This window comes from Mastigoproctus giganteus, chromosome 3 (assembly GCF_048544385.1).
Source record: "Mastigoproctus giganteus isolate SK-2022 chromosome 3, ASM4854438v1, whole genome shotgun sequence".
In the NCBI taxonomy this organism is placed as follows: domain Eukaryota; kingdom Metazoa; phylum Arthropoda; class Arachnida; order Uropygi; family Thelyphonidae; genus Mastigoproctus; species Mastigoproctus giganteus.
Genome location: NC_143577.1, coordinates 238103909 through 238120581, shown reverse-complemented (window position 1 = coordinate 238120581; position 16673 = coordinate 238103909). Strand labels below are relative to the sequence as shown.

The 16673-nt window shown below is 35.8% G+C and overlaps 1 protein-coding gene and 1 long non-coding RNA gene across 2 annotated transcripts in view; both read left to right on the top strand.

The window, feature by feature from the left end:
• LOC150088919 (A disintegrin and metalloproteinase with thrombospondin motifs 9-like) overlaps nt 1-16673 on the top strand; it is a 440936-nt gene that overhangs the window by 387008 nt on the left and 37255 nt on the right. The window lies entirely within an intron of this gene.
• On the top strand, nt 1109-15831 carry LOC150088920 (uncharacterized). Its single transcript, XR_016546802.1, has 4 exons — nt 1109-1204; nt 10791-10955; nt 11099-11266; nt 15667-15831. It is a non-coding gene; the product is annotated as an uncharacterized LOC150088920 (long non-coding RNA).

Below are 16673 nucleotides of genomic sequence, written 5' to 3'. Positions count from 1 at the left end.
GAATACCTTGAAAATATGCAATTCAAACGTCTGTGTACTTTCGTTTTTTTTTTTCCCAAAAATCTGGTTGCTGATTTATGTTCTGTTTTTACCGTAATTATTTTAACTCTCATATAAAGCCTGATTCATTTCAACATATGACTGCAATGATATTTTGGCTAAGGTAAAGAAAGCCTGCACAAGAAGCACACAAAAGTTCGATGAAATTTACCGGTAAAAGTACTTTGCCCTAACGGCATTTGTATTGTTGTTCGCTCGGTAAACAGACCGGTGGGTGTTATCGGTCTGGAGTAGAAGTTGAATCCCACGGGAGCGTGAAACCCTCCCGAATTGGAGGGGGGTAACCTGACCTTTTTCTTTAGAACCACTAATTGAATCACGAACAAAGTCATATTGGAAGTTCTGGCGTCGTAAAAAATGTTCGTAACGTGGCTGTTTAAGGCCGTATATTGTATCTGGATCTGTATTCAATGCATTTGTCTGTATTTTATGTCTTATCTCTATATGTAACTCATGTCCTCTAGCTGCACAGCTGTAAAGGGACATTTCTTCGGAAATAAAATTGATATTAATAATAATAATAAACTTTTTCGAAAATTTCCGTGCATCTCATGCGGGCTTCCTTTGCTTTTTTTTTTTTTTTTTTTTTTCCCCTTAATAAACAATTTATCCACCAGTGATTCTAAAGAAAAAAGGTCAGATTACCCTCTCCACTTCGGGAGGGTTTCAATCTCCCATTTTTACTCCTGACCTATAACACCCACCGTCTGTTTACCGAGCGAGCAACAATACAAATACCGTTACGGCAAAGGTACTTTTACCGGTAAATTTCATCGAACTTTTGCGTACTTCTCGTGCAGACTTTCTTTACCTTCGCCACTGTATTTTTTTTTTTTTTTTTTTTTTTTTAGTATCTCCATATTATCTGAGCTAACCAGTTGCGTTTTTGTAGTGTAAAACTATTTTGTAAGTAGGCATTTAATGTAGCTGTCAGTTCATTACTTTATTTCCATTACAGTGCAGCACCACTTGTGGAAACGGAAGCCAGATAAGAATAGTCCAATGCGTTGATCATTACGCCAACAGTCTTTCCGACGAACAGTGCAAAGGGAACAAGAAGCCGACGGTAAAGAGGTTCTGCAACTCGTCTCCGTGCTCAACGACCCATTCAGGATACCGATGGGCTATAGGATCATGGACTCCGGTACGATCAAGTTACACATTTATTAAGGGATTTAGGTAGCACTGGATATAGATACCTAGAATGGAAGAGGGGCTTTTGTTTTCTTAGTAAGTCTTTCCGATTTTATATTGTTACCGGACATGGCTGCTGATTTCGACTATGAACATTCGCCTTTCCGATGATGATGACAGATTTCTCTCGCCATGATGTGTAGCTGAGTGATATTGATTTATAAGAGTTTAAGTTATCGCCCTAAAGGTGCCCGTTTACAAGATGACTATAATTAACTCGCCAAATATCGTTGACCAATAGCTCAAGGTGATCTATATTGAGAGAGGAAACAAATTATTTCTCATAAAGAAGACTATGGTCAGTAAACAAAATTTAAGGTCTGTTAAAATCTCGATACCGAATAAAAATCATAAATATGTATTATACTATAAAAGTCATCTATAAAATAAGAATGGAGGAACATTTAAATTAGATAACTTATTTTCGGTGTAATGGGAAGAAACCGTAATTTTTTTATACTAATAAAACATTTACTCGCTCAAATATAGGATAAGTACGAAAGGACTAACTCATTTTTAAATTATTGCCGTAATTTAATTTATAATGTGGAGCTCTCATCTTGTGGAGCTCTCATCTTTAATTTATAATGTGGAGCTCTCATCTTGTGGAGCTCTCATCTTTAATTTATAATGTGGAGCTCTCATCTTGTGGAGCTCTCATCTTTAATTTATAATGTGGAGCTCTCATCTCATACTACATAACTGCTTTGTCATCATTGCAACACCAAGGTACCTGCCCAGCCACTGATGAGAAGTCAATAAACTTCGAAACGGTGCCATTTTGGTGGTATCCACCAAGAATAAATAACAATAGTCTTCTCCATTGGAAGCGTTACTTATTCAAGGTAGTGCAATATCATGGCAACTCGTTGTGAAGGTATTTAGAATATAAGATATACTTAAATGATACCAATTTTTAATGACTTTAGTACGTTTCTGCGTTCTAAAATGATGCATTTACACTAACTTGTGCGTTTCAACTTTTTCTTATGTTGATACTATTGTATAAATAAACAAACACTGAATTTGTTACCAACCCCAATTGTAATAGCGGCATCACACACAACGGAGTTAAAATTTTATTTTTGAGACCTTTTTAGTCTTAATAGTAATGGGAATAATATTCTTTTTCTTTTACAACGAATGAGTTTTTAACTGAAAGATTTTCTCAGAAATTTGGGGCAAGTCCACTCACTTCTAATTCTGCTTTTGACATTTTAAATATAGGTTCAATAAATTTCCGACTACCGCCCCAGTTGTTTTGGATACCAATGGTCAGGATTGTGCAATGGTATTCAGGGGACTGGGTACATCGTTGGTTTTGTGAGCTTCCCTTTCTTTTGTTATTACTATGTTATACCATTAAAGAAACGCTTTGGGAACCCTCTTCTGTGTCAGGGCTCGGGCATATCGCATTCAGTGCAACCACTCGTGCACGGGCCGATCTTTACTGCCGTATTCTCCTGACTTCGATTTCTGCTATTACTTTTTATGCGACTGCCCAGAAGACAGCTTACAGAAATCGTTCAAGATCCGTTGAGGATCTGACAACTGGAATATTCATTGTCACAAAGAATACTACAGGTATTTTAAATAGAACAGCCTGAATCGGACTGAACTGGAAAAAAAAAATAAAGAAAAAACCTTGGAACCTAAGATTCTCAATATACTTATTCACACATCCAAAAAAAAAAAAAAAATACCTTTTAACCTTTGATTTTCTTAGGAGCCATTTATTTCGAGTCCAAAGTCCAATACTGTGGACAGTACAATCAAAATTACAATAAACTATAATCGTGTATTTTCCTACGCATTAGGTTATTAAAGTCGAAGGAGTACATCTTGTGCAAGTTTTCAATTAAATATTTCTGTTGTAAAAAAAAAAAATCCAAACTTTTCTGTAGATTAAGCTAAAATTAGTTTTGTAACTTTGTGTACTTCAATAAAAGTTACTATTAGATAAATAGTCATTTCATGATGCCCCTGTATTACGAACTGAAATTTTTGGACAAAATAAATACACTTTATGTTAACATGAAACAGTTTTAACTACTTCTGACGGCGCCTCCGTAGCTAGGTGGGCAGGAGCAGAAGTGCGTAGCACACGCTTCTTGATTAGACCGGGGTTCGAGCCCGTCACCACCAAATACGGAGGATGCGGAAAGGTCAGGGTATGACCACCGCATATCCCGGAGCAATATGGCCTTAGTTGCTAATGCTCCTAAAAACCAAATTAAACAAACCACTTCTGACGTGCAAAACTGAAAAGTTGTGATTTTTAAATTTAAAATAAGCATTAAGAGAATACTTGGTTTATAATGGCTTTGTAACTTTGAATACAGCAGTTTACTTTGGCATACAGCAGTCCTAATTTACAGCTTAAACAAGCATAAATATTTTCTGAGTTCTTAGTCTCAATTTTAGAATGTGTCCTTCGCCCCATCCCCCTCCTCCAATTATAATGCGCCAACCATATCTCGGCTGGTTGTAAATGCTTTCATTTGCTGGAAAAAAACAGTCATAATCTTTAACCTAAAAGCAAAAACTGCTGTGCAGAGTACTGCTGTAACAGAACAAAAGGTGGAATTGAACGTCATTTACAAAATAATCACGAAAGTAAATCTAGTCACTATGATGCTGAATCATCCTGGTAGAAGCAGTTCGTATGAATAGAAGTTATTCCATACCCATGGAATCACTTCTAATAGGAACAAATGACGTTCCGAGATACTGGTATAGGAATCGGCACTCATTATTCTTGTTTAAAAAATGAAAATATTCCATATTCTTGGTTATAAAGGGATCATATAGGAATTTTTCCAGCAAGGACAAGGAAACGTTTATCGGACACAAACGGGTACTCCTATCAAAAAAGACTTGAGTTCTGTGAATTGCACAGTCCGGAAACTAGGCACCTAGGAGGCGATCTGATTGGAGTGTTTGGGACTTTAAATGGATTGAGTAAACCAAATGCTGATGGCATCCTTACTCTTTCTCGGAGGACACACACATAAGGGTACATACACTTATATTGAAAAAGAATGGTTGTTGGAAAATTTGCTTTCAACCACAGAATAATTGATTGAACAAATCTGGCATTGCTGAAGTTAGTTGCTTGAATAAATTTAAGAGAAGATTAACAAATTATTAGAAAGAATAGACAAATGATGTCGGTAGGGTTATTTTTATTTTTTTTTAGATAATCCAAAAAAAAAAAAAAAAAAAACTTGTATCATTTGCCACTATTTAATACTAATAAGCATGCACTCCAAAAAATTAGGCAAAAAAAAACAAAAAAAAAAAACTAAAATATTCAATACACTAAAGATAAATAAACATACTTGTTAAATTAAATAAATACAAACATAAAACATTATGGAAGTTCCATTTCTTAATGAGAACTTTCTACCTAACATCTTTTTACATTAATATACAGGTTTGTATATGAAACCTCTATATTAATGTAATGTAATATACCTGTATATTAATATAAACCAATATATATATATATATATATATATATATATATATATATATATATATATATATATATATATATTCATGTGTCAATAATTATTATTCTGCCAGAGAGAGAGAGAATGGCAACAGTGATTACCATGTATAACAATCATTTCTAAAATAGGTTGCTACAATAAAGATTCTTTCCACTTCCATTTCTGCCAACTAACTGCAATTAAGCACAGGTAAAGAAACGTGTAACAATCACTCCTGATGATTTCTCGACCCGCAACCCCTTCCCCTTCCGGAAGAGACAACTTCCGGAGACGTAGCCACCCCTCTTCCGGGATCGCTGCTGCTCTAGGCGCCTCCGTAGGCAGGAGCAGCAGTGCGTAGCACACGCTTCCTGATTAGACCGGGGTTCGAGCCCGTGACCACCAAATACGGAGGATGCGGAAAGGTCAGGGAATGACCACCGCATATCCCCGGAGCAATATGGCCTTAGTTGCTAATGCTCCTTAAAACCAAAAAACTAACTAACTAACCGGGATCGCTGATTGTTCTCCGTAAGTATTCTTGGCCCAATAGATCGTTTCATGAATATCTCTTATCACCAGTTTCATTTTTCACAATGTCGGCTACAGTTAAGAAGAGTCACACGGATTGCTATTATTACACACGAGGAATGATTGCACTGTCATCCGAAAACCAACTCTTTCTTTTGATCCATATTAATCCTTTTGCCGATATCCGCAGCGCTCCCTTGAAAATTTTACAACGTCTCGTACTATGCATACAACCGGTTAGACCTACTTTAATTATTATCCCAATACTTTTGGGAATGTACCATACTTTACCCAGAACTTGCAAATACACTAACAACGTAATTTAAGCTGTTAGTATATCAATTTACGTATAACTTCTTATAAAATCGTAATTGATACCACTGTACTTAAATCATCATAGAATATATTTGTTTAAGGTATAATATATATCATCATACTCTGAAGATATAAAAATAACAATAAAATGAATAGTTTACTTAAAACAGATATGCTGTACATTTTTTCCTATTACAGATAATTCTAACATTATAACCATATTTTTAACTTTTTTTACCCAGTACTCTAAATGTAGTCCATGACAAATAACCATTTCCTAAAAATCTGTTGTAAAACTAATGCTTGCTTCGATGCCAAATTTATCTGGAATATAAATGTAATTTTTGCTAAATATTGTTAAATTAAAGGGAGTAATTTTCGCATGAAAGTTAAGCTATCTTAAAACTCCCCTTTTTATCTATTGTTGACAGAATCATAATTATTCTGAATCGGCATGCATAAAAGAAAACTGATAGCAATTATTTATAAATAAATTCTTTATTGCTAATAAGTGCAGAACATGTACTAGAGACAATAATACTCAACACGGCGACATGGCCAGGAGTTTTACATTATAAATGAAATTAATTGGCAAAAAGGAAAAAAAATACCGTTACATGGAAATTATGAGTTACAAACATGTAAATTATAATAATGAAAAATGAGGACTAAACGTCATATGGAGGAAATTATCCTAGTTCCACAGATGGAATCCACTCGAGGAGCATGTGACGGTATTTGTAGTCGGTAGCTAATTTCTGAAGGTCGACTCCAAGACGGAGCAGTGCCTGAATTTTGTGGAGTGCCTGGGCAGGTAGGAACCGACTACACAGTTTCAACCGGTTGTATTTGAGGATTAGTGTGGACTCTGACCTCAAGGATGGCGTAGGATTGTGCCACTGACAGAAATCCCAGATGTTTGGGGCGTTTATTACTCCTGTGTACATTTTTACTGAAGTCATTAAACGCCTGCTGTCAATTAACCTCGGGATCCTGGGTACATTTAGCTGCTCAGCCATGTCAGTTGTTCTCAATTGAGGAGGGTCGGCGATGCTTATTTGTGGCCCATTTCAGGGTCCAGTATTCACACGAGAACACCGGTTTTTGAAGTGAAGGCGGCGCAGATGCCCAAATTTCAGCAGCGTATAAAATAGCTGGATAAACAGTGGCTTGAAAATATCTGGTAGTAGTTGCGGCATCGTTGGAATGAAGTAAGTGTTGTTTCGCTTTCCAGCGTAGGGTGTTAAAACGCTTCCGGAAGTATTCTGTGTGATCATTAAATTTCAGCTTCGGATCAAAATAGACCCCGAGATCTTTGTGGCAGGTAACCACTGGAATTAGAGTACCTAAAACTGAAGGTTGAATTATTGTTGGTTGCTGTTTCAATGAGTAACATGGTATTACTCCACATTGTGTTTCGGAGCTACTGAAGGACTTATTAAAATTCCAACCATCCTTACAGCAACAGCTTATTTTGAAGGCATTGTATGATTCATTATTTAACTCTGAAATGTGTAGTTTTGAAAAAGTGAAAATAAAATTCCTTGTCTAGATTTTTCCAAGGATTAGTCTATTGAGAAATTGTTTACAGCAATAAGTTGTCTGTATCTATTCTTACAGATGACTAATAAAATTTCTGTTCTTGAAATCATTGACTTTATTAGTATTTACAGCCTTTTACTAAGTTAAAATCTTAAACACAATAATGCTAAAAGCCTTCAGATACGATGTCTTTCAGTATTTATTCAGAATCTTAAAAACCCTAAGAATCTTTGTAAAAATGCAACACAAAATTATTAATAAAGGGTTTTCCGCTTTATGTCGCTATTAAAACTCATGTCATCCATTTTTCTCATCTAAGTGTAAAAACTTAACATTTGTTTTTAAACCTAAACGTACGTTGTAAAATTGGTGGCTACAAATAGGCCTGAGAATTTCTACCTGCTCTCATGGGATGACGGTATACAGAAAGACATTTTTTGACTTTTTTTTTTTTTTTTTGGTCAAAATGTACAGGAATATTTGCTAAGCGCAGTAAGGAACAAGAAACGAAGTAACGTCCGACTCATCGCAAAATATTGATTCTGCACACAAAAAAAAAAAAAAAAAAATGAAAGAGAAACTGAGCACTTGAATATTTACTTTCAATGATTTGATGTTGGCTGGTTGCTCGCTTAGGAGAAATTTGCTGTCAGAAAGGAACTTTTGTTATCTCTACCAAAAAACTAGTGTAATTACTCAGCATCTGATAAGTAGAGATCAGAACTGAAATCAGTCTCACGGTGTTCGTTCCATGCAGTTATCGCTTATATGTAACAAGTCAAGCCTAATTTATATTTATTTATGAAAAGCTCTCCATAAATTTAACTAATCTAATATTAGGGATTACAATAATATCTGTTCCTTATAAAAAAGACACTGTTCTGTTAAGTTCAACTACTTTAAAAATCGGAAAAAATCTTCCATGAGGTTGATATATACGCCATATCATTTGCATATCAACTTCTAAGAAAATATCCCTTCTGCTTTTTAAAAACATCAGTGGTCAAGCATGTATTATTCCTGAATCTCTCTTTAAAAAATTACATTTTTAACTAACCGTTATCCATTTTCTAAATTAAAGATCAGAAGCGTTTCTAACCTAGATATCTTCATCACAACAAACAGAAATTCACATAAGAAAACCACCATTAAGAAATTTTTTTTCGTTAGATATGTAAAATCCCTATTGGGTAAATATAAATTATTTAATTTGACTATTTAAATAGCATTTTAAATGATAAATTTGAAATTTCAGAGCATGTTAAAATTTTAAACATCCATGCTTTGCAAACTACAGCAACAACATCACGGTACTTAATATAGATCAATTATTAATAAACTACTTGTAGGAGAGAAGAAAACAACTGGTTTCTTCCCGGTTCTAATTTTACTATACTGTACAGTACTGTACTATAAAATATTTTCAACTATAACAGGTATTTTTGAAGCGCTAATCTGCTCTCCCTTCCCTTCCATTTTACATCTCAACTATATAGATTGAATCCATAGATCTCGGAAAGGGTATTTATTTCAGTTTAGAGTATAACATTTAATATAAAGACTATCCGTTCTTTAAGTAATATCAGTTATCCTTTGAATTCGCAAAAAAACTTAATAAAACCGTTTGATTTCGAAAGGCGTCTTACCAAATGGTTAAATGTATTGGAAAATTCATGTCCCTATACATTTAACTAACCGTTATCCAATTAAAATGCAATCCATTTCCAAATACTGTATAACAATTAAAAATATATATTAAAAGAGAGGTATTTAATTAAAATTTTTAGAAAAAGTGCTGTAAACATCCACCTTCCACTTGTAGGTATGAATTACTCAGCATGCGATTACTACGAAACGCATACTGAGTAATCCATTTATCTTTAAACCATGTATCCATTTATCTAAATGGATAAACTTGTATATGGTTGGCATAAGAAAAAAAAAAACCTGCTTTAAAATCATTTCGGTTATTATTTCCCCATTATAAATAACTTCTAGTACCATACTAACAGGAAACCAGATCTCTTAGGTAGAGAAACATTTCCAACAAAAAAAAAATAAATAAAAATCCTCAAAATATCAAACACAAGGTGTTTTCATCGGACGAAACGCATGAGGGGTCGGTCGATCTTTGCTTTGCAGACAAGTACACTTCCAGTTCGAAATCAGCCGGTAGTAACCAATATGATATGCCTACTCCGAATTTCTTATGTACACGGCATAATTAAAAAGGAAAGAAAGAAAAGGATAAATACAAACTACCCTTTCATGTGGCATAAATTCAATTCCTGCTACAGTAGAGAAACATTTGATTTTGGAGGGGGGGGGGGGAAGAGTATTAACACAATGTTGAGGTATCCTCACATTGTGTTAGTACTCTCTCCAACATCAATCCTTATCCCTTGGACCCAATTCTCTCGATAAGCAAAATGTGTAGCAAACCTTTAACCTTCCAGTATGTAATTTATTCTAAAAATATGATAGCGCTAACTCTTATGTTTGAACGTTTTGATTTTTAAATTTTTAGTATAAAATTGTTAAATATATGTCTTCATTTGGACATTTAAGTATCCTCATACGAGGTGCAATGCAGGAGAGGGTCATTATTTTTAACTGGAAACTTGAAACAAATCGACTAATGCTGAAAATTTGAATCTATGAAATACTTGAGTGCAGTAAAGATTGCAGCAACGAAACGATGATTAACCGATTTCGAAGAATATGAAAAGAAGTTTTAAAACATCTGGTGTTTTAAAAACGGTCAGTCAATTTTTTAACGAACGTTTCTAATTGATGTGCACTGAATCTGTTCATTCTCATCATGAAGTACACGTTTTCTAATTACTCTGCGAATCATTGATTTAAATCACAATAAATAAAATAAAATAAAATGAAATGTTTTTCATTGTGAGAATGGAAATATGTTATTGATAGCAACGCACCTGAATTTCTGAAAAACATATTTAATTATTAGTGTTCTCCGTTTCGAGCAATAATAAAAAGTTCGAGACACATTCTAACAATGTGTGAAGTATCCTCACGTGGTTGACACTAATAAACAAAACAAAATAGTCACAGTAACTTACGCTAGAGGGCAGTTAATCAATGGCGTTTTTTTTATTATTATTTATCTGCGTGTCGATGTCCTCCCTGTACTCCTCCCATGACTTTCACTTCTTGAATTTCCCATAATTCTTTGCGCGAGATCTTTTTGTTGTTTATACATAAGTTATCTTATTGGCTAAACAACGCTGACGACACGCAGTTTTTGGTAGCAAGGGCGTACAACAGCTTTTTAAGTTGTCCAGAGTGCCCTTGTTGCTGTCAAAGAGTTGAATAATATGGCAAGCGAGATCGGCGCGTTCACTGGAGGTCACAGCCCACCGACCTCTTCATTCAAATAGAAAAAGGGGGAAAATTATGAATTTTATAAACGAACTTTATACAATACAGGTTAAGTGTAAAATGATTTTCTTTTTAAGATTAGTACAGTTGAACGTTCCGTTTAGTAAATATCTATTCTCTCCCCCCCCCCCTTTAATACTGACGAGGAAGAAAAAGAGATGCTGTTTTTATACTCTATGAAATTCTTTGTTCAATAGTGTAAATGTTATAAGAAAGCGAATGTAAAACATAACCACTGTTACCTTTCAGTGTTCAAGCACGTGTGGACTAGGAATAGAAAGAAGGTCCATTACTTGCGTTGATGACAACAGTGAAATTGTAGACAATGAAAAGTGTGGCCCATTACCTCCAGACATAGTTCGCCCATGCGAGCTGAAGCAATGTCCAGCATGGAACTGGAGTGACTGGTCACAGGTTAGTTTTCCATTATAATTATCGTTCAAATGGAATTTTGCTTAACTGGAAAATAAGACACTTGTTAAGACTTCTACTTAACATTTGAATTACAATAATGCAAACATGATCGCTAACCACTAATTCATCAATTTTCTATTCAGTGTTCTGTCACTTGTGGCAACGGTTCCCAAATAAGTCGTCCAAAATGCCAGCAAAACGGTGCCTTAGTTGACCGCGCCCTATGTGGCCGTCGGCCACGTCCTAAAAGTAGGGTATGCTTCCTTGGATCCTGTCCAACATATCACTGGAACGCGGAGCAATGGTCAAAAGTAAGAAATCTCTCTTTAATTACTGAATTTATTAATTTATAACAATTTTATTTTGGAACAATAAGTAATAATAAGTCAGGTACTTAAAGTATTAATGCTACATAGAACAACATGAATTTAGAATAAATGAACACTACCAATTAGAATAAATTAATTACAGCATGTAACTTAATTAAATTAGGAGTAATTAAAATAAAAATACTCGTTGTACTTTACATCCTCGTAGACCTCAATTCTGGGCCTTATGACACAATTCAGAAATGTTGCCATTTTAAAATTAGTAAGATAGGATAAAAAAAAATTTATCCTTTCTTACCAATAAATCCAATTTAAATCTTATGTGGAAAAGTGAATTTAACTGATAGAATTTAATAGAACTTAAAACTTATCTGAAATTCTCCTTCTAAAATTATTTTTAAGAATAATATTATAAAATTAAATAAAATAGAATAATGAAATAAAATAATAAGCTGAACACAGTTTTATGCCTTTCTTTTATCAGTTTAAACGGATCCTAGTTGCACTGACACTTTCAGGTACTGGATCAGTTTATCTCACAAATAAATAGTTTCCTATGGTGGAGGGAGATATAACACCGGGACGACCATACAAAGTCAGATGTTCACAATATAGAAAGAGAATACAAGAACAGCACCATATTTATTATGTTTTTTTATTACCATCAGTTTATGATCCTATAAAATTCAACCCTGGACAGCCGCATAGGCTAGAATTTAGTAGTCACGAGAGCTTGAACCACGGTCTCTCAAGCACGTTTACTTACGTACTCTCGCGCAATGATCAATAAGCTACGGCCTATTTGTGCAAACCAGTTCAGCCAACCAGTAACTGACATTTTAGCTTCAATTTATATATGATTTAAACGGAGTTAAATCACAAATTGGTGATTAAATACTTAGCTTTTTATTTAATATAAACGGAGTTATAACCGGTATTCTTCTGTTTACCGGTCTACCCCAAAGCAAGTCGAGAGGAAATAGATATTGCTTGTACCTATTCTTTTGCTTTTATGATGCTAGAGTATAAAATTATAGAGGTATTATGCTAACCTTGAGCCCTTGGGTCCTTGAGATTGTCACAGACATTCTCTCAGATATGCCAGACAAGCTGTACTTGCTACCTAGGAGTCTAAAACGCTGATGGAACTGATATTCGGGTAACACTCAAGTCAAGTGGACCCAATTTCGGCGAAGTCCGGATGGTCTGTGACAGCCAAATCCTCTGCTTGCACCTTCACGATGGTGGGACTGTTAGTAATCCTGTGTATAACCTCCATGCACAAGTACATGGTGGGACCACCCAGGTGTGAACCAACGTAAGCAGGGGTCGAGGTGTGGCGCCCACACCACATGGAGGAACGCCGCCCCTCTATGTTACCAGGCAGTACTAGGTGGTAGATGACTCTCATCAACCAGTGAAATACCACCACTTTGCTTATTGGAGGCTTGAAGTGATGGAACCCATGTTTAGTTTCTAGAGCTAAGTTCCGGTCAACCCTTCCCTATCTCTTCCATCATGCAGTACGATTGATGACTTTTGAGGTTATGATGAACGTCGTGGCGAGATCCAATATTCCTTACATTTCGAGGGTACAGCTCTAAAACGGTGTTCGCAGGCCGGCCGGTAGTTAGTACACCGGACCGAACCTGTTGGTAACTCTCTAGGAGGCTTCCGGATCAGCTAGTGTATAATCTTGCTACCTCTACTCTACCAGATAGTGACTGGAGGGAGTCCGAGTAGTGTGTATGCGGGGAGCATTGTCGAGGCCACGTTATGTCAAGGATCTGGGTATATTCTTACCACATGTACACCATATCCAAAAATTTCATTACTTCATACAGCATGTCCAACCCACTTTTTCTTACTATTGAATACACCATGAATTGTCAAACTAATAGAGCAAGCTTATCTGCGAAAAGATCTAAACCTCCCAAGGACTTCCTAATTCATTTCACAAATATACGTGGTCTCAATTCTAATCTCAACGATGTCCATTTCCACTTGCAGTCTGCCAAACCCCATGTACTTCTTCTGACAGAATCTCAGTTATCGGTTGATTCAACTACTGCTCATCTCAGATGCCCAAATTATTCGCTGTATGATTCCTTTCGCCTCAAAGGTGGTACTTGTGCATATACTAATGCTTAAAATCGTTGTGTCAAATTCATCTGTAGAACAGATGAATTTGACACAATGGGAGCTATAGAACAGTAGCTCCCACTTTTGTGGGAGCTACTGTTCTATAGCTCCCACAAAAGGATAGACTTATCATCAAATAGACTTTCATAACTCACTCAATGGTCACAAATCTGGCGAGATCAACCAAATATTAATGCAAATAAAACATGCCATGGAAGCTGAGTTCCCGTATGACTCGGCACGAAGTCATCCTAATAAAATTACACATTGGTCATAGCACTCAACATTTGTGCTTATTCACAAAAGCAAACCCTCCAAAATGTTTCCACTGCTGATGTAAAATCACTGAGAAACATTTCATCATAGAATGTCCACTGTATCATACGAGCAATATTGCGAATCGCAGGCGATAATTCTAACACTGACGATGTATTTACTTTCCTAAAACTAATAGGACACTTCAGTCACATATAAATCATGATTAAACAACATTTTTCGTACCAATAGTTAGGCGCAATATGATCAGAGTTGCTTTTGCGAAAATAAATCCAAACAAACAAACAAAAGAAGCATAACATATGAAATTTAAGCATTACAGGCTAAATCAATTTCAAGATTTTTTTTTTTTACAACATTTCCATGGTAGGCAACATAATGCAACGATTGAGGTCCTGAGCATGCCATCCAGCGGACGCTCCTGCAGACAGGCCTACGGAGTAGGCGACCTGTTCTTTTCCCATGTTCACCGACCGCCATCGACACCTCCGCCTGCAATAGTATGCACTAGAGCATCGTTCCCGGACATTGGATGACTGCAAACGAATCGCCTGGTCTGATGAGAGAAGGTTTCAGTCTATCATGCCTATGGACAATTACGTATTCGAAGATAAGCAGGTGAACAGCTGCAACCAGCCTGCATAGTTGGACGAAAACAGACCGGTAGTAGTAGTAGTATCACGGTTTGAGGAATGTTTTCATCGAGATTATTGGATCCACTCATCTACACTGAACACACCCTCACTGCCAGATCCTACCTCAGCATTGTTTCGGACCAAGTTTTGCCCTATATGGTGACTATGTATCCAGATGGCACTGGACTCTTTCAACAAGACTATGCCCTGTGTCACAAGACCATTGTGCAGGAATGATTTAAGTATCATGTCCAAGCATCGTGTATTCCTCTGGTTGCCAAATTTGCTCAACATCAGTCCCATCAAACAAGTGGAATGCGATGTGAACACAACAAGAATGATCTATATATACACATCTATACAAGAAGGATCTATATATACACATCTATACAAGAAGGATCTCGATATTGTGAATTGGTTCTTTGTGATAGTGTTTAGCCAATACTCCAAGCCAAGCCAAGTACTTGTTCAGATGAGAGGCAGGCGCAGACAACCATATAACAGAGGTGTAAATGGCGATCCGGGTGATTCATTTTTGTACATATTGGCTGGTAAGATTGGCGTTATGCTGCCAACTGCTGACATAGACCTTTGACTTGTTGCAAATTAGACCCATAGAAAGATTCGAAGTTTCGATGGGAGTCAATGAAGATTATACTTTCAAACCTTCCAACTGCGTAACATTTCACACGGTTCAACTTTAGATGTACTATAGTTAATTTATAGTAGAACAATGCATATCCTGATAAAATATAACAAAAGAGCTCAATAACTTTTACTAAAAATGAACTATACACAATGTGTACACAAAACTGTAAGCTGATGTTTTTCATTATATGACAAGTTATAAAAGCCAAAGAAAGATCGTACATGGAAATTGCAATTGTCGTTGCATATGACGAAAGGCAATGCTTCTTAGCTATCGGAAATAAATATATGAAACTTTCTTCGATGATTTTCATTCATAAAGTGAGCACTATTCTTCTAGCCACTAAGAATAGTGGAAATAATGAATCATAAGAAGTCAACTTACTTCGTAAAATTGACTTCAAGACACAAATGAAGCTGAAGGATACTTTACCCTAGCAAAGTGTTAAGTTGTCTTAAACCATATCAGTAAGGAAATTGAAAAAAAAAATTAAATTATCGTAATCCAATTTTCTCTGTAAGAAGTTTTATCTATACTAATTTTTAATCATATTTTTAATAATTTTTTATATTAATTTTAATTTTTTTTCTGCTTGTAAATTTAGAATTATAGTTATCCGTAAAGCTATGAACAGATGCAGCTTAATGCTAATTTCACGAATGTGTTCATGTTCTTAATAGTGTACTGCCACATGTGGCCGAGGTCAAAGAAGAAGAGAAGTGTCATGTGTGGACGATGATGGAAAGAAAGTGGCGACGAGCAAGTGTCGTCTGGCAGCCAAGCCACGAAGCCACAAAAAGTGCAAACAGAAACACTGCCCATACAGTTGGGTGGCCGGAGACTGGACGGATGTAAGTACCATACAGGGGAAGAATGGGGGAGAGTAAGTTGTGCTTATCGCAAATGACTTCCTGAGGTGGGGGGGGGATAAATATTGTAAGAAGATCACTTAAGCTATTTCCCTTCAAATTAAGTTTTACAGCGCTATGTAACAAATGTAGTGTTTAACTATCAAGTGGTACTTATTAGAATATTAACCGTGAAGGTTCTTATTTTATATATAAGTATGTTATTAATAGCAGGTCTTACGCCCATTTATAAACCAAACGACAGCAATGCCATTACGAAAAAAAAAAATCCATAGCCCGTTATATAAAAAATGGACGCAAGTTCTGCTATGCTCTGTTTATACTCCGACATGACCACATAGGTTAGAGAATTTTTTTTTTTTTTTTTTATGAAAACCCCAAACACGAAAGGTATTAGAACCTATAGTACTTAGTACCGCGCGCGGTTTGGTTGAGAAAATGAAAGAAGGTACTTGTTGACATTAGACGTGAATTTCTGTATATTTGTAATTTTCAGGAAATACGTATGAAGGGAGGTTGTTTCAGAAAGCGGAAGTTGAAGAAATAAATGAGGAAGAAGAAAAGTTGATTCTGTGAGTTGAAAGTTGGATAGTAAAAAGATGCCGACTGCTTTGCAACGTATGTGGGAATTATAGAAGCCAATTCAGAAGAACAGTGCCCATGAAGTATCTATAGAAAAGGTCTGCAGCAGAAACAGAACGTGTATGAGACAGACTGGAGGGACTTTGTAAGAGATGGGTCATTAATTTAACTTAACTGCCTTTTTTTTTTTTTTTTACAATTGGTTATTTGACGAGAATATTATCATCGGCCTGTTT